The sequence below is a fragment of the Haemaphysalis longicornis genome, unplaced genomic scaffold (genome assembly GCF_048455015.1).
Source record: "Haemaphysalis longicornis isolate Haplotype H1 unplaced genomic scaffold, Haemaphysalis longicornis Haplotype H1 scaffold_8, whole genome shotgun sequence".
Taxonomy (NCBI): domain Eukaryota; kingdom Metazoa; phylum Arthropoda; class Arachnida; order Ixodida; family Ixodidae; genus Haemaphysalis; species Haemaphysalis longicornis.
The window spans coordinates 165241306-165264939 of NW_027526445.1; positions in this window are offsets into that span (position 1 = coordinate 165241306).

A 23634-nucleotide genomic window follows, 5' to 3' on the forward strand; every position below is an offset into this window, starting at 1 on the left:
ATTTACCGGGCGTTCAGGCACAACAAAAGTCTGCCAAAAGTCAGGGAATTGTCTTCTAACGCGTACCATTCTGATGTCGCCTGTTTATATTGCGAGTCCCTTGCAACCATTTTTTTAATTGCTATCTGGCCAATTACCTCTGTTTACTGTAACGGTTGCACATGTTACTTCCACCAAATACGCATTTTTTGTGCAAATAACAGGGGTGGTATGGTTCATCATATTCGCTATTTTTTCTCTTGTTTTTATTTTCTGGTTTTAAAAATTCCGCCCGACCAATTACCTGCATTTACGGTATAGAACGGATAAAGGGGTTACTACCGCCAAATCAGCATTTTTATCAAAATGCAGTGCGTTACATGGTTCATCATCGCCAGTACGTGGTTTTTAATCTGTGGTTTTCAAATTATACCCGACCAATTACCTCTGTTTACGTTGTTATAACGCTTAAAGGTGTAACTTCCGTGAAATCCGCATTTTTGCGGACATGCAGAGCACTACAAGTTTTGCCATTTTTGCTAGCTTGGTTTTATTTTATTTTTTTCTTGTTTAAAATTTTGCTTGACAGGTTAACTCCATTAACGCTATTGCAACGAGCAAGGGTGAAACTTCTGTAAATCTGTGTTTTGGTGCAAATGCATAGCGTTACACAGTTCACCATTTTCGCCGTTTGGTTTCTAGTTATTTTGTCGTTTTTTTTTCAAAACTCTGTCCGACCAATTATCTCCATCTACGCTATTATAGAGATTGAAGGTGAAACTTCGGCCAAATCCCCATTTATGAGGAAATGCCCGGCGTTATACGGTCCTGGCTGTGGGGGCACTCGACGAACAATGCTACGCATTACCATGCAACTCAGAGTTTCAGACTAAGGTATACTACAGGAAAATCTGGCGCCACTTTCTGGAGGAACCTCGCTTCAGCGAGCGTTTCTTTATGTGCCGGGGAGACACGCTCCACTTGTCCTTGGCATGGCTCATAAACAGGCTAGAAAGTTGCTGCTGGCTGCAAAAAAGCGAAAATATTACTGTAAAGGATTATGGAAATTTGTTTTGCTATAACAAAAGCGAAGCTCGGAAAAGATTTAGTTCTCAGTGATTTTTCAGATTAACTTCATGCAACACGAACAAGGAAAAGATGTTACCCTTTTTTGTTGATTTTGGCTTCGAGACAGAAAACAAGCCTTGTTGCTAGCCAATCCAAGTGGGCGAGGAACGTCGCTAGCTCCAATGGCGGCGGCCACGACAGCCCGCGATTGCAGCGCCACATTACCCTCTAGTATAAATTAGTGTGAAACTCTATGGTGGAACTCAACGACAACATGGGCCCGTGAACCAGGGAGTGTCTTTAAATTGTGATGAGGAAGAGCGGTGTGGTCCGGCGCGTGGCTTCTCTCGCGCACAGAGGTCACGTAATGATGATGCTGAAAGTGCGCTCATGTATATTATGATCGGAGCTGGCTGTCAGCGAGGACATGGCTGCTACAATTATAATCTCACTTGGTTCTCACACCTAACTGTAACCAATACTTCTGACGTAGCCTGTAGCCTTTTAAACGATGGAATTCTTCGACTCCTATCAAGTTTAACGCAAGAAAACAGAAACATGTGAACACACAGTGCACTTAAAAATACCTCAACGTGGCAGATTCATGGAATTTCAATTATGTTATATTCTCTGTGACCTTTAGCAAAGCAAACAGTAGGCATTCCGCCGTGGTGCCGAAGGGGTTAAGTTGTTGTGCTGCAGAAACCGAGCAGGAAAGATCGATCCCTGCCGGAGTGCTTGGTTTCTTTTGAGAGAGAGGTGAAAGGCGAAAACGCGTGTACGTCGAGATATCAGCGCCAGTTACATACAGCCACGCAGTCAAAATTTATTCATAGATTTTCAATGCGGAGTGCCTCATTGATGAGAGGCAGCTTCGGCGCATTATTATATACCTAACTGACAACTGTAGCTGTTCTAAATTTTGAAATACAAGCACTTCTATGCAAACAGGGGTAGTCCCGCGCACATTATCTATACCCTGCAGGAGTTTCAAGTTTGCTATAGACTGGCATTCGGCGCTTAGATACTCTGGGGTGCGCGTTACTCACAACTTAGCTCAAATAGGATATGCACGCAACAGACTAACATTTTGTTTTAACTCAAATATCTTACGTTCAGTAGTTCTCTCAAGCTTTGTTCGACGAGAAAGTATGCGGTATTTGCTGAAAAATATAAACAAAGCAAGCATTTACCTCTCCTGCTTGTCTTCAATTTTTCGGGAAGCATCTATTGCGTCGCAAACTAGGAGCGAAGCAGCGGTGCGGGTTAGAGCGCAAGCGATTGGCGCTACGTGCTCTCACACTGGCAACGGTAACTATTGCATCAACAAAGCATGGCCGTCCCGACAACGTTCCTTGGCTTAGAGGTTGCTGTGGACTTTTATGATTTGTGACTGACAAAACGAGAAAGGCTTTTAAACGCGCGATCGGACGCTGCGCACGCCTACAGCGGCCACCCACACCCCTTCCCGCTGGGCGCGAGTGATACCCCACTTACAGTCCTGAAGCGACCCCGCCGCATCGAGTACCGCGCAAGCCCGCCTCCCCGGCGTATTGTTGCGCCAGTCAAGCTGGGGCCTTCACCTGGCGTCGTCTGCAGCCACAACATTCTGGTATTCCTGTCTTTCGAGCAAAGCCAGCGTGGAATAATCAATCTCTTTCAGGCATCCGAGTCGAGAAGTCTGCGTACAGGAGCCGGGATCTCTCTGGCCCAAACGTAACATGCGTACAGCTATTCGGCGGCGCATACCCTTGCCGATTGTTTATCAGCAGCGGCTCACGGCGAATGGAAGAGCAGAAGGTTTCATCGGTCTTACCTGCAGGGTACTTACCTGCAGTAAGTACCCTGTACTACCTATTTCTCGCGATGAGGTTTGAACAGTGCGAGGCACGCATTGTCGATAACAACCTCCGCGCGCGGAGAATGCAGATTAGCTCAACGGGGTCCCTACACCATAGCTTCTTCATTTTGCTGCTTTTTCCTGGTGATATTGCTTGCAGAAACTCCGGCGTTCGCTGACTCTGCTAATTGCGTACCAATGCTTTTCCAAAACAAAACTGAAAGCATGATGGCGGATTGAAGCGTGGGGAAGCAACCTCTCAAAATTTATAAAAGCTGGTTTTCTAGAAATAAATCAGCTCACAGAAAGCTTTTATCCACCTTTATGCCTGTGATCAAGCAGTTAAAAACTTCTTATTTGATTTAAAGATTTATATAGGCTCCCTCAATGATATTTTGCTGTGCACAATTTGTGTGACGTAAAAAACCGTAGCAGAGAAAAGCATAGGGGGCATCATCGACTGTTTTCACGTTTGTTGTGTTACCCGCCTAAATACACAGATACGAGCAACAAGGATGTATTTAGAATCTCAGCACCGTAATCTACCTACACTGGCCAACATAGCTTCCTTCTTCATGGTCCCTTTAACATTTGGGAGGTTAGCATGTGTAGTAAACACCAGAGCGCACCGCCTTCGCCACGAAAAATACCCGAAGTAAAAATAGGATGAAACAACAGAGTATTGCTTCGGGTCAGGTAGCGTGACTGGTTACGGCGTCCATTCGTCCCGAGGTGCGGCAAACATTTGGGCCGAGCAGGGCGAAGAAAGCAACTTTGCGTTCAAAAATGTACGTGGCGCTTGACTGAATGAACATGATTCTGCGCTGGTGCACGTGCGACAATAAATAACCAGTTTGGGTCCACCCCCTGTCACCCTTTCTCCAGCTGTTTACAGAAACCCACCAATCACAAAAATACATCGCACTGAAATTGACGCCCAAGCACTCAGAGAAACCACTTTTCCTCTCGCACAGGTCAGCATCACTCCAGTGGTGCAATCTTCATAAGGTCGAAGCCCGTAGGACCACCTTATGTTAAAGTGACAGGAGAACGGTAATCCGGTGTGGGACGCTCGTTGAACAGCGGCGTTTCGGACACGCCACAAAGGGTTCCCACGATGCGCGCCTCGCCACCGAATAACACGAACACTTAGCCGGCTGCCAAACCGACGGCGCCGCGCGTCGCCTTTGTCACCACCTACGCTCAACGCTCTTGGTCGCGTTGAACTCTAAATGATTGGCCGCGCAAAACACAGTCTAGCATGGACTTGGGGTCGTAGACTCAAGCAGTCTCATGAAGACTCGCTTGTACTGAGGCTCAGTTGCACTCAAGCTCACTCGAGATACCTTGGCTCAACATCACTTGTACTCGATCGTATTCAACCTCAGTTCGATCACTTGGGCTGGATTTCACTCCGGCTGAGGCGTACTCAAACTCAGTCGGCTCAAACTTACTTGCCATCACTTGGGCTCAAACTCGCTTGTTCTCAGGCGTACTCATTCTCACTCAGGATCACAAGTTCCAAACTCGCTCTGTCTCATTCGGGTTCAAACTTACTCGGGATAACTCGGGCTCACAAGTACTCAATCTCAATCAGGCACAAACCCGGTCGGGCACAAACTCCCTCGGGGTCATACTCATGATGCGCAATGGTATCCCGCTCACTCAAACTCAAACTCGCGCGTGAGTTTGGCACTTGATTAATATAAGTGAGTGGACTCATGAGTGAGTCCGCCGACCTTTCTCCAATAAAATACCATTTTAAAAGTGGCAGTTTTTCATAGTCCCCTAAATGAAAAAAGTGGCTCAGCTTACACTATTAGCGCAAGGCTGGAGAAACAGCTGAGCTGGGAGTCGGCGTAGCTTCTTTCTCCTTGGGTCCGCTGGGGGACCGACCGGAATGGCGTTGTACAATTTAGCTAAAATTGCCGTCACACCTCAACTATAGCCTAGCCTAGCAAGAACATCGGAAAAGCTAAAAATTCTTACAAAGCCTATCAAAGCGCCTCACAACCCGAAGAAGCTAGGTCGATCCGAGATCTGCGATTTCACCAGCCCTGCGCCATTACAAGAAGCTGTGCCTTTTATTTCATCGTGTACTAGGTTTTGAACTGCACTTGCTTTATCTTTTATCTGAGTGGGTTGTTCGCACCCAGTCCACTGGTAATGCACTCACTCTTACTCCTCTTCCAGAGACACGGCGCCGTACGCGTTTGCAGTATTATATAAGACATTTTGTCTGCTTCTACCACGTGGCATATGCAATTCATTATGTATCAGTAGTGCCAGAGGGTAAAAAATGTACGTCGTTGTGCATCATTATCAGTGAAAGCGTTCTTCTACAAAATTCTCTAGTCTCGCCCCATTATCTTGATCGGAGTACTTGAAATTGTCGCTGATAAGTGTATTTTAAAGACATTTTTTCCTAAACATGAATGGAGGTATCAACGCGTTTTGAAGTCAAGCGTTAAACTGAAAGCGGCAGCATTTTTAATTCAGAATAGAGCATTGCTTTACGCAGCAGTTGCTTTGAACAACTTCGCCTTGGGACTGCTGTTTTCGAAATTATACAGCGCCTAATGTGCCCTTGCGATTCTTTGTAGAGTCATACATTGCTACAACAAGCTAGACGACCAAACGCCGCACATGCCCTCTCTGTTCAGAAAAAGGCTAGACGGAGACTAGCCAGACTTCCCATACAAGATTTCCTCGAGGAAAATGCGCGAACTGAGAGTAAACACTGCCTTACAGTTGCTGAGCACCGCCCATGGCAACAAAGGCCACCTATCAAAATCTGCGAATCCTGAATTTCCGAAGCCGGCTACATTGGACAGAAAAAAAATCTTTCCGATTGTCGCTACTGTTAAGGGTAGCCTAATGACAGTCATCGCTACAATTATTCGAGGGTGAAGTAGTAGAAGCTAAAGCTTGTTTGGTAGGAACAACGTCGAACCTGGCGAAGGGAAATCGCTTGATTTACGACAAATATACCCTATGGTAAAAATACTGCGCGGAGAGTAGTACAAGCAGCAGGTATATCGGTATGTCTAGGTTCTAAGCCCTCGTACGTCAAATAGTACACAACACGACACACACAAACACCAAAGCCACGAGGGGCAAGAACAAAAGGGCTTGTTGGTACGATTTCGTACAACAAGCAAAGGGAAGACGCCAGTTGTGCTGAATGTTGTTTATACACATTGAAGACAGGCAGCGCGCGCTAGGTAGGAACCACGCTGAGGAAAAAGGTTAATAAAATATAATGGTCAATGCGCTACAAAGTGAATAAATATTTCTGTAACTAAGATTGCCATGGATAAACACCGGCAATGCACAGAAAGGGGAGTTCGGTGCGATCCCTGTAATTCACAATGCGTTGAGGCTGGTCCGGATATGTTTGAGCAACAAGAAGCGAGTAACGCAGGTGTTATTTTGGAGGGTTGTCAGGTGCACGTTGAAAACCAGCCAAGAGATTCTTTTCCGCACGCCAAGATTCTTGATGTACTCGACCTGCGAGCGTGTTTTAAAAAAGGGGCTCGGTTCCCGTTCGGCACAATTACAAGCGAGAAGAGTCTGGGGATTACTAAAAAGGTGGAGAATGCATCCAAAGAGACAGAATGGTGGGCATGCAACCCCACTTGACAAGGGGCATACTAAAGAGAAGTGAGTGTCCATTTGGAACACACAGAGAAAATCCTACTTAACATGAAGCAGTGTAGCTTTGCGGCATGAGAAACACAAATCGTGGTTTGATTCCGAGAGAGGAGGAGAGCGGCTCGTTTTTCTACCCTGACTGCTCCTCCTCCCCTTTTGCTGTATACTCCACTGGGCACACCACCATTTTCATGACTAAAGAGCGCGTTCTCACCACTCGTCGGATGCCGTTTTTATTGCGAAACATTTCTATGGAAACGCAAGACAAATTTCCTGTGTTCATGTTCCACACTTTTGGCGCCCAAAATATTTCTTGTTAGAAAACAACCCGTGCCAGCATAGAGGCTCAAACATTGCCAGTTGGGTTTTTATTGCAGGCATTTACCCACTGCACAGACTTTCTGTGTTCCAAGGGGTCGCAAAATTACTCCGCGTGTCTGGCGTTTTGCAACAGTGCCAACGCTGAGTAGTAGTACCGTGTAAGAGCAACACGGCACCTCTTAAACCATAGAAACAATATTGGCGCCATTGCGAGCACTCCGGTCACATAGGCTGGAGGTCAAATGGCACCTCTCATGGCAGATAAGTACAGCTGAGGTGTTTATGCAGCTGAAAATGATGACGTGACATAGAGGGGTGCAATCGCTTGCTGCATCCTTGCGCGTGTCATTGGGTGGCCCCCTTATGCTTTGCCGCCGTCTGCGCTGACGTTGCAGTTATGGCGCCAAACGAGATAAACCACTGACTAATGGAGAAAGAAGACGCAGAAATGGCGAGCAGAAGCTAACCTGTCGTCTGCGAAATGCGTTGATGAAGGCATAGAATCGCGGCTGCTATCAGCAATGACGGAATGAATGAAGCGTAGCGGCAGCATTTTAATGCAGACAGGCAGCGATGCTGAATGTAAATCCACTATTCAGAACAAGGCCAAAGCATGACCAACAGAGGTGGTTTTGCAGTTGGTGAATTGGTTGGACGCAAGGGGCAAATTGCCTCAAGAACATCGCCTAGCTCTTGCTCCCCTATCTCTGCTCCTATAGCCGCGGAGTGGACTGGGGTCAGAGCGTTGACAGGCTGTGTGCTTCTATGCTTGAAGAGCTTCCATGACCGGGGAGGGTCCTACCAATCGTTACGAGGGAAACGACGCGTAGTGACAGTCATCCAAGTGGCAAATGTCAGCGCGATTTTAATAGCATAGCTGTTTCAGGTTGAGCTTCGTCTGTTGGCGTTTGGAAAAACACAGGAAGGAAAAACTACTGTGCGAGGTGCCCCGCACGACCTTCGTCCAGGCGCATAAACGGAACAAATAGGCGCCTTGGTGTGGCGCCGTCGCGCGCCGGCACGGATCGACCTTCGGCAACACTCCTCCCAGTGCTCATGGCGGGATCTCTCGCGTGCCGTTTTTTTCACCAGGTCACGCGCGTTCCCGCATGGCGCGGGAAATGCAGAGCTCGTCTTGCGAATGCCTGGTTTGTGAAGCCGGTTGGCGCAGGTTCTAGCGTGTGCTAATGCGCTTCAGTTTGGTATAAATGTGGAAGCCTGTTGACAAAACCACCCGGGCGTGCCTGTAATACACAACTTTCGGCGTGAGCTTTAGAAATCCATCTGAGTGCACAGGCGGTTCTCTGAGGGAAGGAGAGGGGGGTGTCACGTGGTAAGAGGAGCCCATACCCAAAGGGGGATTGGCCCCAGAAGAAGATATTGGAAGAAAAGATGAAGAGAAAGAAGAATCGGCATACGGGATGGCGAGCAGGATTTTGAAGTGACCAATAAAGAAGTAACACAGGGTAATCGAAGAGGAGAAGGAGGTAGCTTGTGCAGCAAATGGGAGCCTCACACGGTAGAATGCGTGGTGAAGAGGAGGAGGACGAAGTGGAGTGGACAGAATGGAGCGACGTCTTGGGAGGAACGGTGGCAAGTTCGAGCCGTGCCCCACGACGCACCAGCGGCATCGCACTGTCTGGCAGCGGGAAGATCGGGGCCACCTATTACTAGCAGCTTCGCACTGCTCGCCTTCTGCTGAGCCGCGCTGCCCAGCGAAGCCGCGGCATCGCACCGCGGTCATCCGGACCACTGACGACCAGCACGGGTCATCGCGACGTGCTGCGACGTTCGGCAACGCGGAAGCCAACCCACTGGGCAACGTCATCGGCATCGCACCTGGTTCATCGTGGTACCGGCGGTAGGATGTTTGAATTCGGAATAGACAGTTAATGTCTTACAGTGACTATTTGACTAGATGTTGGGGATAGTATGAGGTAGTGCTTGTTTTTTGTGTGTATAGTGTGATATGCTTGTGAGTTTGTTATGATCGCGTTCGTTTGAGGTTTTGGTGTTGTAAATATATTGTGTTGAAATCGAATGCTTCAAACCGAGCCTCATTTCTCTGCCGCGTGAGACGCGTGACAACATTTTGGCGAGCCTGCCAGGATCTATCTTTGGCCCAACCACACGTCTCACCTGGCGGAGAGATGGATCTCGAGAAGATTTTAACCTTGGCTAGTACATTAGGTTTGACCAAGGAGGAGGTGCTCAGCTTGTACGAACGGGAAGGTACAAGGTTACGAGAGAGAGAACAAGAAGATGGGAGGAAAACCGTGCGGGCAAAGGAGATTTTGGAACTTAAGATACGCCTAGCAGAGTTAAAGCGGCGCCGCGAGGAAATAGAACACAGAAAGGGCGGTGAACGCGCCGCACGTGAGTATCAAGGCGCGAGGGTCCCAGACCTCTCTGAGGCACGAGAGAAAGAAAGAATGCAGATAGGTGACAGCGAAGAAGCACGTGCCGTTGAGAGAACGCGGCTTGCACAGCGCGGTGATGGCAATGCAAAAATAAAAAGAAAAGGGTTCTCGTCAACGACCGCGGAGGAGAAAGGCGCGCTCGAAGCGCAAGGGGGTAAACGGGCCGGGTACGGCGGAACGAAAGGCCAGGTGCTTGGAGATCGCTACCTGAACAGTTCATGCGGGGAGAGCTTGCGGCCGCCTAGTACTTCTGATGGCTCAATCGATTTGCCAGTCTTTGAAAGAGTAATTATTGAGACGGAGACACAGGCCACTCTGTGCACTGGCAGTGATAGCCTCCGGACAGAAAACTGTATTGCTGGTCGGGTAGAAATGCCTAGGACTATTGAGATTACACTTGTCCCACAAAAGGAGGGTGCAAACTCTTAAGACGGCTTAGCGGAGAGCTCAGCGTCTAAGACGGTAAACGGGATCACCAGTGCGCAGCCAAGTCAGCGGATTTGAGAGCAGCTAGGACAGCTCTTTCAGACCCACCTTCATGTGGTCGATGAAGAGTCCCGACTCGAGAAATTCAGGTTGGGCAGTGGACAGGGGCTGGTACCAGGTAAAAGGCAGTTTCCAGCACTCGGTAAGGGGGCCGAGTAGCAAGGGGGCGAGAGAAAGTGCCCGCGTTTTCGTAAGCGTGCAAAGCAGAGGAGGAAAAAGATTTTGGTTCTTAGGAAGGTTCGAGTGCATGAACGGAGCTGCGAGAAAAGTGACAGGGTAGCTGGGAAGTTCGTAGAGTTAGCGCACGCTACGAAGATGGAGCACAGACGACGAGCCAACGCCTGTAAGACGAACGGTTGGCTCCGTAACCAGCCCCGAGGCAAAGGTGGCATCGGCCTAAAGATATGCAGTGAGTTTTCCTCCAGGTGTAACCAAAGTACCGACGCCCGAGGAGAGCGAAAGCGCAGACGTGCAAAGAAGACAAAAACGAAGAAATTGTGCGAGTCGTGCTGAATGGAGAGAAAGCTTGCACTGGAGAGGGACTGGAAACCGGGCACGGGTCATTGGGTAGTAAGACAAGTGAACATTGCTGGTGGTTCAAAGAGAGATGGCAGAATGGAGAAAGGTGCTGAATGGAAGAGGCGCAAGAAGGTGAAGATGAAGTCAAAGCTCAACAAAATGGTTGAAATCATGGAGTTGACTGGAAGGCCATAGGACGCATAAGTGAATATGACAAATAGGTTGTGTATTTATGTAAAGCATAAACGTTGTGGTATGGCGCAGACGACAAGGTGTTGTGGGAGTATGAAGTCTACACGGAAATGTAATTGAGAAGTGTAGATTGGGTAAGAGTGTTTGCGAGCTTGAGATTTGTTGATGTGTTTGATTTTGGTGATGTTACAGCAGATTTCATAAGTAGATTAGTGTAAGAGGATGAGGATGAGAATTAGGAAGAGTAAGAGGAAGAGGAAGCCTACCCACTGGGCCACGTCATCGGCATCGCACCTGGTTCATCGTGGTACCGGCGGTAGGATGTTTGAATTAGGAAGAGGCAGTTATTGTGTTATAGTGACTATTTGAATACATTTTGGGATAACATGAGGTTGTGCTTTTTTTTAGTGTCTTGTGTGATATGGTTGTGAGTTTGTCATGATCGCGTTCGTTTGAGGTTTTGGTGTTGTAAATATATTGTTCGGAAATCGAATGCTTCAAACCGAGCCTCATTTCTCTGCCGCGAAAGACGCGTGACAGGTTGCCAGTTCTGCTTTTTGTGCAGGCTTGCACAACTAGTGCAAGCCGCACCACTTTTTTAGCTACAAGCTCATTAAGTTTCAATTCGGTGCGGTAATTCTCGCAAAAAAATACCAAGAAAAACTCCCGAGCTCCCTGTGCGTGCACTGGGGAGGAGCACTGGACAGCGTCCAGACTTGCGCGTGGGCTTGCGCTGCATGGGGAGCTTGCAAAAAATGCAAAACAAAGAGGTGCGCACCGCGTCGTGCACTTCTGCTCTCCAGGACACTCTGGCCAACGTTCCGGGCCTGCCTGTCATTGAGAAATTTTAGCGGGAAGTTCGCCATCCATGTGAGGTGCAACAGCCGAGTGTCCGATGAAGAAAGTGGGGCCAACAGTTAGTCCGTTCTTTCCAGCCTTGCACCACTAGGCCAAACAGCGCCATTTCTTTTAAAGATGCCTACATTCGGTAAAGGGTTAGAGAGCACTCACTACAAACTTGGCTGTGCCGCAATATTTATTTTCCGATGAGAATTTTTCTACAAACCCTGTTGATTCACGGAGTTTTCGCCAGAACAGACCCTACAAAAGCTCCGCTGTATTCACTTTCATGGTCGACCAGCGCATCACTTTTTAGATTACATATACTGAGACAACGTTGAGCCACACGAAAAATGCGGCCACAAAGTACGTCTTTTGTTCCACCCGTGAGGGCGGACCAACGGCGATGGTCACGCTCTGCTCCAGCAACTGCCGAGACTATCTTATACCCGTAAAGGGAAAGCGAGTGATCACAGATACCTGATCGCAAAGTAAGGGCAGGCAAGTTTACGCCGTTCCGCCACGCACTACAGATCCCACAAACTTTTGCTGCTGACTGTACATTCATGTAATGTACTTGTCAGAAAATTGTTGTTAGGGATCACTGGCGTGAGTACAAACAAACCATCACTGCCAGAGCCGTGGATCTCGTGAGACAACTTGGGTCCTACGCCATCCCTTAAACCGAACGTTAAATAAAGAGGCAGTACTACTACTATTGTTGACTTTGCCATTCGAGGACATCATATAGGCTGTACGCTTTTTCCGCCCAAATGAGCGATTTTTACTGTACTGTGATTTCAGACTTGGGCATCGTCATCCAGAACAGTTGGTTAATCATGATGGTGGTTGGTATCACGTTTCGCGAGCAGGAAGTACGCCCCGCCTTCTTCATGTCAGTCCTGCCCTAGGAAGGACACCACATCTAGGAGGGCGCCAGCAGTGCAGCGGGACCATCAGAAGCCTTTAGTCAAGAACATTTCGCAGGCTTTCTAGCCATTTCAGTCTGCCGAGGACCACCATGTCCATGTGACTTTCACCAAAGAGGGTGATGGGCCGATGCGAGATAGGCTCACCAGGTGGTTAGTCACTCACTTCTTTTCATTTCGGGGTGTGTATGTGTATGTACGTGCATGTGTATGTATATAGTATGCATATTTGTGCGTGTATGTAGCATGTATCTTGTCTGTGCGTTGCCTGTTATTTCCTTGCCCTCCCTAATATTTAGGTGCCTTTTACTGCCCTTCCTTTCATCGCTCTCCCTTCCTCCCAGCTGGACGTGTACGGTTTGTCCAGAGACAAAACTTCGCCATTTAAATATTACCCGTTCTACAGATAGTCTCGGAACAGTGAAGCTGCACACGTTACAGAATTCCCATTAGTTGCCAATACATGGCCGTCACGGGGTGTTAACCGATACCAAAAAATGCTTTAACCCTTGCGTTATCAGCGGTATCGCGAAACAAGGCACTACATCGAAATCAGTATCTAAGAAAACTAGAACGTTACACCGAGTTTCATTTACTTTTTCATAATTACGTTCTTCCCAGTGCAGTTGTGCCTATTCCGAACTCTCGTCTGGTCTCAAAACAGCAGTTTCTTCGAAAGTGGAGAACGCGAGTCAACTGCATCGAAGTTTCACTCAGCTTACTATCCGGGGAACATCCTTGATCGCAATTCACAAACAACGCGCCTGTTTTGTGCCCTTCTAACAGAGCCCATCTGCACTGGTCGTCCTAGACAGGCTGAAAGGGCACTAGATTTTTGCCGGTCCCGTTCAACTGATATCCAGAATGTGTTCTAACATTTAAAATCGGTGCACCTTCTCGTCTTCAGAAGAAAAAAAAAGAAAAATCACTCTAGGAAGGCTCTTAAAAAACAAACAGCATTCCTTCAACACAGAAGGATCTGGCCACCCTTGTTCAGAAGCTGGTCCCAGCTCCCATGACTGACGAATTCAATGCTCGCTCCTCAGTCCCCGGCACCTTTAGAGTACGCGACCTCGAGGATGGTCATGGCAGTGACATAGCACGGGATGTTAAGAAGCTCCGAGACCGGACAGGCCAGCGTTGGAACCTGAACCTGGCAGCGTTTTACTCGCGATGTCTGTCTAACGATACAAGCTTAGCTGTTCCAGTTGAGGAGCTCTCGGACATTAGTGGGATTTTATAGGCTGAAGCAAACTTCGAAGAACAGGAGAAGGCGCCAGAGAACTGACTAGCTGTTATATTCTGTGCTGCCAAGTACATCATGAATATGTAAGGCATGGGTTTGGATTCCCCATCTACATGGAAAAAGAAGGGAACATGCTAAAATTCTCAAAGAAAGAGTCGCAGTAGTTGTACTCAATCTAAACAACCGATACAGGGCAAACGTCGTACAAGCCGATGCTCCAACCGCTGCATGCGCTTATGAGGCCGTAGATAGTTTCAACGAGCACGTCGAATCACTAGTGAAGAGGATGACAGGATAGTTCGCGAACTTGATGGGAGACTAACGTAAAAGTAGGCGAGAAGCAAAGGGGGCAACGTAAATTAAAAACTTCGGAATCAGCCGATATACTGGTGGGATTTGAGGAGAGAAACAACCTGAAAATATTAAAATCACATCAACAAGGTGGAAATTTGGGCTGGTTGGTACATTTTTTGATGAGCGAGAAAACAGCGCGAAGAACGGGACAAGGAAGGACAAACGGATATACACGTCCGTTTGTCCTTCCTTGTCCCGTTCTTCGCGCTGTTTTCTCGCTCATTAAAATCACATTTCTGCGAACGAAAAAATAGGAAGCGGACATGGAAAGTTCCAACAATAAAACAAGAGCGAAGCTGACGTCATTTTATTTGACAACCTAGAAATTGTGGAGAACATGTAAATTCTCAGCACATTTCGGTGCAGAAATTATAGGATGGTTATTCGAGTGGTAAGTAAATCTCAAAAAAGAAAGAAGGAGACGTGTGAAACGTAAGTAACCCAACAACTAGTCCGTCAGAGCCAGGATGCAGGATTTCAATTAACGCATCACAAAAAATTCGCCCATTGAACTGGGCAAGACGAGCATGGTGTGGACATGCTAAATTATGGCCTAACCACTCTTGGAAACAAAATTTAAAAACTAACAACGAAAAGAACTAACTTATAGCGAAACGTAGGTCCCATGAAAGTTTCGAGTAATGCGGATCCCAATGAATAAGCAGCGCTCCCGAAATTGATTTCCAGATGTAAAACGAACGACTATCATGCGTATGGTGTGGCAATGATGGAAGAAATACAGGAAAATGGAAGACTAAGAGCAACTAAAAAGAATCTGGCTAAATGCAAAGAATATGAGCGCACTCTGAGACGAGCAGGGTGATATTACGCACAAAACACAAAATATATTCAAACTAGCGGAACGACTTTACACCAGGATAGACGCCTGTGACTTTAAACCAAAGGGTACTACGCGTATACGCTTAGCTCTCTATGTCGTACTGGTAACCAAAGACAAAGCAGAAATTACACCCAGGGAATGAAAAGGTGAACGTTGCAGTGGAAGACGCCAGAAAAGAAGATCTTGTGAATGAGGCAGGATAAACTGTACTTGTAATGCTTGGTGCTATATTGCCAGAATAGTTAAAGACTCTAGAAGTGCACGTGGCCTCGAAAAACACCAGCATAACTTGAGAACTACCTTAGAAGACAACAAGAACTACATTTCATCAACATGCTCACAGTTTCATACAGGCGAATTACGAAAGTAATAGTTGACCACATAAGTAAGAGCGTAGATTCCCATCAGCCCGAGAACAGGCTGGGTAAATGAAATAACCAACAATGGATTACATCCACGTCGGCAATCAAGATAAAGAAAAATATGCAGAGTGTAATAAAGCATTCATAAGTGGCATTCATAAACTACAAGGAAGCTTTTGATTCAGTGAGCACCGAAGAAGCACTGGAAGCATTGAAAGATCGAGCAATAAGAAACATACATGTGGTTTGCCGACAGCATATTTAAAGGATATACACGTCTGATATCCTTCAGAAGCCAAGCGACAAATTACCAACCCGCACGGCCGTCAGACACGGTGATCCCATCTCGCCAACACTATTCACAGCTTGTTTGCATGAGTACTAAGAATGCTTGACTGCGAAAACAGTGGTTACAACTAAAAAGAATAATTTATCGATTCAAATGTACAGACAACATATTTTTGCTAATCTAGACTACAGAACACGTGCAAAAAGTTATTGATGTGCTAAATCAGAAAGCAAAGCAGATAAAAAAGTATTAATAAAATTACACCCAATTCCCATATGGGAACCCCGAGTAGTATGCGAAGCAGCCATGGGGTCGACTAAAGTTCCCATTAGTTTTCAGTTCGTCGTTTTCGGTGACGTTCAGATTCGCGTGCCTTCGTTGTATCACTAGCTTCTTGACGTAGTTTGAACGAGTGAAGGACATCAGGCGCGTTCGTAGCACATGTTCCCGTCTTGGTTGGTAGCGCATGGGAAGAGCGCCACGTACCTCCCGTTGCGGCCAGAGAGTCGTGGGATCTGCGGGGTGGGGCTCACCCACTAGTTCTCGCGCACCCTCTCGTCGTGTTCCCAGAGGTGTCTCCCAAGTAGTTTTATTTCGGCGGGAGAGGCCTTAGCCCTGCAGTGTACTCAGTGGGCTGTTTTTAAGGATGGCAATGACAAACTGATATTTTCTACACATGTGTAAGTTCCTAGTTCTCCTTCAGTATTGCGGATGCTGGTAAAAGCAATCTGCAGTGATCTAAAACAGTAGATAAATGTCATTTTTTCCTCATAGCGGAATATTTCATAATCATTTTTACGTTACCTATATTACATTGAGATCTACACATCATTCAGCAAAAAGGTGACTATGCCGCAATACTCAAACTCGTCGATGACAATCTTCCTTCACACCTTGTTTATGCACACTGTTGTCGTGAGAACATGGTCTCCACAGCTCCTCTGTAACAAATATAATGGTGGACCAGCGCTTCACTTTGTTCATAGCTTACTCAGACAACATTGCACCCCGCGCTTGCAAATGTTGCATTGTGAGCTTTCTTTTGGTCCACCAGTGAGAGAATACCAATGACGGCAGTCACGCTGTGCCGCAGCAGCTGCCGTGAATATAGAAAGCACGTCTCGGAAAAGCCAAGTACCACAGATGCCTGATGACGAATTGAAGACAGGTACGCGCAGAAAGTTTTGTGATCCTCCTGGAGCCAGATGGTCCATCGCCGCTGATGGCACAGCAACGCAAGATTTAGCTGTTCTACCACGGACTGCCGATCCTGCAAATTTTTGCGGCCAAATGTATATCGAATACGAGTGAGAAAACTATAGCAAAGCGCCCACTAAATTCAAGGTTTTTCTTCCACGTCAGAAAAGCGCAGTCGAAACACTACGCACTGTACACCCCACAAAAAATTTTTATATCGTATACTCTTGTTGTCATATTGACCGAACTTGCAGGTGGCTCTATCCATAATGATTTCTCTTTGTTGCCCTAAAATTTGCAACAACCTGTTTCTGGGCGAGTTGGGGCATCTTTGTTGAAAAAGTACGACTTAGAGCAAAACGAACGAACACATACTGGATGTATGGGACGAAGTTTCATTCCGTCTCACTGGATCTGTTTTTTAAATGCAGAGCATTTTAGTAACTCACGATGTCACCCGCGTTGACGTCCGTAGGCGTCCGTAGTCGTAGTCCACACCCCTCCCCCTACACTATACTATCCGGCGCCTGGTTTCGATCCCTCGACCCTGCGGGCGGAACACAATGTACATGGTGCTCTACCCACTGCGCCACAAAGACGACACCGAATGGGAGGCTACGAACGCGCCTTATATCCTTGACTCATTCAAATTACTGCTGACGAGTGCTCTCTCGTCAGCAGTTGCCACAAATGCAACAACATTAACGTAACGCAAACTACTTAATGTCGTTCGCCCCCGGAAATGCTCTGCATTTGATCCTGCCCCTCGCGAGGGGGATGTTATGGCGTCATCAGTTACGCGCACTGGGTACCGTTGCTCCTCAGCTATGGTTTTTAAATTTTTCTTAAAGCCTGGGTTTATTCCTCTAGAGGTGTAGGCGATGCGTTAATATTTGTCCCAATCACATGTCTTTCTCCGGCTATGCTGGTGTAATTAACATTTAGGTTTTGTAGCCACGTTTGTCAATTGTGTTGATTTGGCTGAGGTTTCTGTCGTCATTACACGGAGCAGTGTATCGTATTCCTCTACTCCTGATTAGTTCATAGTGCTAGAAGTCACTTCATAGTTGCTTCAGTTTCTCTACACACCAGAGGCCTACACGCCATTCCAGCGTGAAATCGATTTGCTGAAATAGTTTTTTCCTCTGACTATTTATCAACAGAACTCGACACCGAGTGATAATCGCATGCTTCTTATACATCCGTTTCTGTGCGCAACATGAACTGCATAATAAATGCAGATTTGGTGTACTCTTGCTACTTTGATCTCTCTGCGTAATTAATGTTCAAACAAGTGCTTTCATTTTTGGTTTTTACGCTAGTGTTTTTGTTTTTGGTTTCTATCATCTGTATGTCCACTCTTGCAATAGCCTTGAATTGAAGCAGTATGCAAAGTAATTAATAAATCAATATGACGAAATACATCTGCTCATGATTCAAGTGGACTGTGATTTGGGTGAGTTTGTGAACTTTCGTGATTGAAAATCAGCGCGGAAAAAAAAACACGGCTGATAAGGAATTAAAGGTGAACGGAACAGCGCTGCACTCAGAGCTAGAATGTTTTGGGAAGAAACACTGCTAATATACATACATGAGTCACCCACACGGCGTTAAGTCATCGCAACAACTAAACAGAAACGACACACGATCACTGGTACGTCTGTGCAAGGATAACCTCTTACTCTACGCGGTTATGCAAGGGGGTTTTTGTAATTTGTGTATTCTCGGTCATTTAGCACAACTGTGGGTATAGCCATAGAGCACTCGGCAGATCGTCTTATTTGGTATAAATTTTTTGTTTGCCTCTGTGTTTCAGCTACACCGCCGTTCCTTCAAAAACCTGCACACAGCTGTGTGTGCTGCAGTGTTTTGCCAAAGTACTAGGCGGATTCCTTTTCAGTGGACGCTGGTGCTCGAACAACCTGGTGTTTGGATAGCTCAGATGTATCTTAGATTGACAAACCCCGGAACATGCAAACCTCTGAACACGGATGTACAAGAATGGTTCTACGTTTTTCCTCAAGACGCCCTAATGCAATCGGTAATTTTCATATCCCTGAAGAGAACGACGGAGCAGGATTCATTCAAAAGTGTGGCGTATCATTGAACAGTTTGCTGAGAATATTGCAATTCTACTGGAAATCAGCATTTATACAGTGGCGAAGTGAACGTCACGTTCAAAACGAGGAGTGTTTTTTGGATCAACGGTGGCTCCTATGCGTAATAATATATATCTAGGTAGTGTAGAAAGAACTATTCAAGACATATAGGAGGCTTGGGAAAAAAAAGGCTTTTCGTTATGTGGTTGATTTTCTGTGTATTCTTTAAAAAGGAGAGCTGAATGTAGAAGGCCTTCTAAATCTTTTCAATGATCGTGGTCATGGATAGCACTTCACATGTGAGCTGCCAAAGTTGAAGTTGACTTGGAAATTACTCGTAATGAAGGTCACGCACGTTGGCGTTACCATTCTAGACATCAAAAACCTGCCCTCAAACAGGCGCGTTTCTTAGACCTACTTGCGCTTGAATTCGTAACGCAGTGGGCGGAGCCCTGCCCAGGAAGCTCTCTACAAACATGTGCACCGGATCCGCACGGACACTCTGGAGTACTACTTAGATCCGGTGAATTGAACTTTCATATTAGGACCTGGGCTTAGGTCCTGCGGAAGATAAAGTTGGTTCTCTCTCTCTCTCTCCCGTTGCGGTGAAAAGGTTCGTGGATAGAATACGGGCACAGCCGCCTCAATAGAACTTTTTCTGGCTACGTCATTTCCGTGACGGACACGACGCCGGCCAGATATTAGTGTGCCCGGGCATAAAACACTTTCGTGCTAAGAAAATCGCCATTGTTGATGGACACAGACCCGCGTCTTCAAGACTGGTTTCAACAGGTCATGCTCTAGTAAGTCGCCGACGTCAGACATAGGCCTTGAATTCGCAGTAGGTGTTCCCGGTTTCCGTGTAAAACCTACCTTTGCAATCAAATTCCTCCCTGGGTACACCTTTCTGAAACCCGCTGTTGAGGCGGGCTGTTAGTTAGGAAACCAAAGAAAAATCGTTGTTGGTAATGTCGCATGTAGTTTCTTCACTTTAATGTGCTGGGCAGCGGGTAGTCTTTGCTGCAATGAGACTCCTTCCGCTAAAGCAGATGTAGTAGTTGTACCTATCTACCAGTCGTATGCCCTGTTCCACCGCCCCCTCCCCGCTATTCTGCTCCGCGTTTGGTTCAAAAGCGATGTATTTAGAAAGCAATTTTTGCGCGTTTGCATAGCTCGCCCGACATCTGTGGAGACAGTGCTTTAACCACGAGCCCATAAGAAACCATGTTAATATAAAAATGATGGGTAGCTATTCGGGACACCTACTAAGCTAGCACTAACCATTGTTGTGTAGTCGTTTGAACTCGCCAAACTCGTAAAATTTCCTGCAGGGTGGTTCCTGTACACTAGTTCCAGGGGTTTCTTATAACCACAGCCCATAGGAGGTTTTAGGTATTGGCAGCCGCCGAAATATCCCAGTTGTGTGCACTTCAATCGTGAAGTTACAAATTAGGAATATCTCAGGTATTGACAGCCGCCGAAATATCCCAAGTTGTGTACAATTCCATCGTGAAGTTCCAAGTTAGGAATAACTCAAGATGGCTTATATCAATTTCTCTACCGGCCCAGGAATCCATTGCCTGATACGATAGTGCCGCGAACTATGTAATGGTTTCTTTATTTATTGTTTCTTTTTACTGCCGGGCCAAGCCCGGCCGTGTTATTTGCGTTGCTTGCCAAGCGCGCCATCCATTTTTTATTTTTATGCCGCACGGGCTATCAGATTCCGATAAGCAGACGGTTTCGCCCTAAAGTCGCTAGCCCAGAATATCCTTCGGTTATCTACAATGTTCTGGATGTGAATCGACAGTTCCAGAAACACTCGTGCCGAAAGATAAAAGCCTGCAGAGCAGACACCGCGGCATTCGATTCGACGACACTCGACTGTGCAAGTCACTTTATTGACCGCTGCTTCGTCGCCTCTGTATTCTTTTGAGTTGTTAGGAGAGCACAAGTTTGCTCCAATAAACTGGTTTCTCCTTCAAGACAACTGCGTCGTCCTTGGCTTGGTGACATCTGGTGCAGGTGCGGGGTAGCAGGATATCGTGATCGTCGGCGATCCTTTCAGCAGCACGGTGTTAGGGGTTCGGCGGCGGCGACGTGGAGTGATCGGAGGCAAAAGATATCGACTTGGTCTGTAGATCAATTATTGCGTCGTTGTCCGTCAAAAAGTCCATTCCGAGAATTACGTCGCGGGAGCAGTTAGGCAAAATGCGGAACGCCGTAAAGTACGTTGTGCCGTCTAAGGTGACGCGCGATGTGCACGTTTCACTTGGCGTCACGAGGTGGCCTCCTGCTGTGCGAATGTGCGGACCGTCCCATCTGGTCAGAAATGTCTTCAGCTTAGACGCAAATGGTTCGCTTATTACTGAGTAGTCGGCTGCTGTGTCTATGAGGGCGACTACATCAAAGCCGTCAATGGACAGCTGAACATCAGAAGCCGCTTTCCTCGAGTTTCTGGTGCTTCGGGGCGTCGTATCTCGGCTTGTGCGTGTTGATGGTCGGCCAATGTGCGTCGTGGTCTTCGTTGTATCGGCAGGTCGGGAGTCACGTCAGGGTTAGATTGGGTCGTCGGAGTCGGGGCATGTCGTGTATCAGGGTCTTCAGCGAGTCGCTGCGTCGTTGGATGGTTTTCATTTTTCCGCGATTGTGAAACTTACCTCCCGAAGTTGCTGCTTTTAGTTTCCCCCGCGTGGGCTGGAGGACCTTCCACGTGCGAAATCAGCATTTCTACGGCGGTTGGGCGACTGGTATGGGTAAGGCGACGGCGATCGGTTGAATCGGGCTGCTCCTCGGTTGATGTTGGACAGGTATTCGTCGATCTCAGCAGGGCGCTGGCCGGGTCGGGGGCGTGGGGCGCCGACGGAGAAACCACGCAGTCCGAGTCTCCTGTACGGGCAGCAACGGTATATGTGGCCGGCCTTTCCGGGCGATTATCGGGCGTTCGCCACACGTCGGTCTTCCTTGACGTCTGGTATTGGTCTACAGGGCATCGGGTGGGCGGCATTGGACGGTGGTATAGCTCGGCCTCTTGACAACAGGTTGTAGCAGAGCGGATTGACGAAGAGCTGTGGATTAGGTCATTGCTTGGGGCTGACTGGGTTCGTCTGAAGGCGTAGAAGTCCCCAGCGCCTGTTGAAGATCTTCACGGATGACGTCAGTCAGGGAAGCCACTTGAGGTTGCGGCGTCGTTGGAAAAAGCCTCTGAAGCTCCTCCTTGACCACTGCTCGGATGGTCTCGCGCAATGGCGCTTACAATTGCGGCACCGATGCTCTCCGATAACAGTGCGTTGAAAGGGCGGTCGTACTGCGTCGTTCGAATTTCTAGCGTCTTCTCCGTCGCGGCCGCCTCAGACGCGAATTCCGGCACCGTTTTCGGCGTGTTAGACTAGACTAGCAAACAGCTCTTGCTTCACTCCTCGCATTAGAAACCTGAGCTTCTTTTCTTCGGTCATTTCGGGGTCCGCACGGCGAAAAAGTTGCTTCATCTCCTCAACTAATATAACGATCTTCGTTGGGGTGCTGCGTTCCAGTTTCAAGCGAAAGCGCAGCTCTCTCGGTTCTCACCACGGTAGTGAAGGTCTTGAAAACTCCCTTTTGAATTGAGTACAGTCGGTCAAACCGCTCTGATCGTTCTCGAACCAAGTTCGAACAGCATCTTCTAAGTAAAGAAGACATGCCGGAAAATTTCTTTGTCGTCCCACCTGTCGAAGATGCGGACGCGCTCCAGCTTCTCCAACCATTCTTCGGGGTCTTCAGCGGGGGCTCCCCGGAACTATGCTGGTTCCCGGGGCTGCTGCAGGACGATTGGCGACGTTGTTTTTTGCAGCATGGTGTTGGTTGCAGCGTTCCTTCTCTTGGGCCCTCCTGGCAGAAGACCGAACTCGGGTAACAATCCTTGCAGTCAGCGGCTTTGTCTGGTTGGACTGGTTTGGCGGCTTCCAGATGTCGTAAAGAGCATAAAGGCTTAGTACCCAGCGTGGTCACACCGAATTGCGCGTTATGATTCACTCACTCGAAGAAAGCAATGTCGCCGTGCCTAGCGCGTTCAAGCGGAATTTGCAGCATTCAACCTCAAAAACTCCGTCCTCGTGAAGAACTGCAGCCCCGGAACGAGAACGAATTATCTACCTGTCATCCCCGCAGAGCTCCGTGACAAAATTTTGGAAGCGTGCAACGACGACCCCTCTTACGGACGTCTCGGCACAGCTCGCACTATTGCAAAATCAAGGCGAAGTACTTCTGGCCCCGCCTTACATCCGACGTCACCTACTACATTCGGAGTTGCCGTGACTGCCAGCAATGAAAACCGCCGCCGACAGGACCCGCCGGCTTTCTGCAAACAATCGTTGTCCCGTCGAGGCCCTTTCAACAGATTGGAATAGACATTCTAGGCCCGTTCCCTACGTCACAATCAAAGAACATGATGATGATGATTGTAGGGTTTAACGCTCTGACGCAACGCAGGCGACGAGGCGCGCCGTAGTAGAGGGCTCCGGATTAATTTTGACCACCTGGGGATCTTTAACGTGCGCCGAAATTTCGTACACATGGGCGTTTTTGCTTTTCGCCTCCATCAGAAAAGCGGCCGCCGCGGCCGGGAATCGAACCCGCGACCTCGTGCTCAGCAGCGCAACGCCTTAGCCACTGAGCCACCACGGCGGGTACAATCAGAGAACCACTGGATTGTTTGTAGCGACAGACTTCATGACGTGCTACGTAGAGACCACCGCTCTTCGGAGGGGGAGTGCACAAGAAGTCGAAAAGTTCTTCATAAACCAAGTTGTGCTGTGACATGGAGCCCCTGACGTCCTAATCACCGACCGTGGAACGGCCTTCACTGCGGAACTTATGCAACAAATCTCCGCTACAGAAACACGGATCACCGAAGAACCACGGCGTCCCAGCCTCAAACGAACGGACTAACGGAACGTCTGAACAAGACGATCGCGGATAAGCTGTCAATGTACGTCAACGTTGAACATAAGACTTGGGACA